This window comes from Gavialis gangeticus, unplaced genomic scaffold (genome assembly GCF_001723915.1).
Source record: "Gavialis gangeticus isolate Ggan-Ray unplaced genomic scaffold, GavGan_comp1, whole genome shotgun sequence".
Classification (NCBI taxonomy): domain Eukaryota; kingdom Metazoa; phylum Chordata; order Crocodylia; family Gavialidae; genus Gavialis; species Gavialis gangeticus.
This window is the reverse complement of record NW_017729025.1, coordinates 81473759-81474669: the sequence shown is the minus strand read 5'-3', so window position 1 is coordinate 81474669 and position 911 is coordinate 81473759.

The window sequence follows — 911 nt, the reverse complement described above, 5'->3', positions numbered from 1 at the left end:
GGTGACAGCCCCCGCCCCGCCCGCGCCTGCACCGGCCTCTGCGCCGCGGGCTCCTGCGCGCACAAGGTGTGTGTGTGTGGCCGGGGGGGCCGGGTATGGGTGTGCAAATGTGTGCATGCATGTTGGGGGGTATGCAAAGTGCATCTGTGTGCGCTTTGGGGTGGGGGTATGTGCACGTGGTGTGTTGAGGGGGTGCACAGATTGGGTGTGTGGACGATGGGGTGTGGGAGGTGTGCGATGGGGTGTGTGTTGGTGTGTGCAAAGTCAAGGTGTGTGTATGTGTGTGCAGATGTGGATGTGTGCGCGGGTTGGGGAATGCAAATTGTGTGTTGGGATGTGCCATTTGTGTGCATGCACACGGGTGTGTGCAAATGTGTGTGTGTTAGGGATGGGTGCAGGTGTGTTCAAATGTGTGTTGGGTGTGTGCAAACTGTGTGTGTTGGGGGATGTAAATGGGCTGTGCCTGCAAATGTGTGTTTGTTCAAAGGTGTGCATGTGTTGGGGGTGTGTGTAAATGAGCTATGCCTGCAAATGGTGTGGGGGTGTATACAAATGGGGTGTATGCATGGAGGATGTTGGGGGGGTGCTGGGGTGTGTAAATGGTGTATGTGTAAATGGTATGTGCCTGCAAATGGTATGTCTCGGTGTGTGTACACGTATGGCATGTATGCAGGGGGGTGTAAATGTTGTGTGTGGGGATACATTGGGTACTGTGGGGCGGGTGTTGGGGTGTGGGGGGTGTAGAAATGCTGGTGGGGGTGTGGGGGGTGTACAGACTTGCCAGCTTGCTCTTGCTCCCATTCAGATACACTTACTCCCTAGCTGGAAGCAGCGTGGCCAGCTTGGAAGTTCATTACATGCACCAGGAATCTGAGGATTTGTGTTGTCCTCCCTGTTCCATCATACAGCTG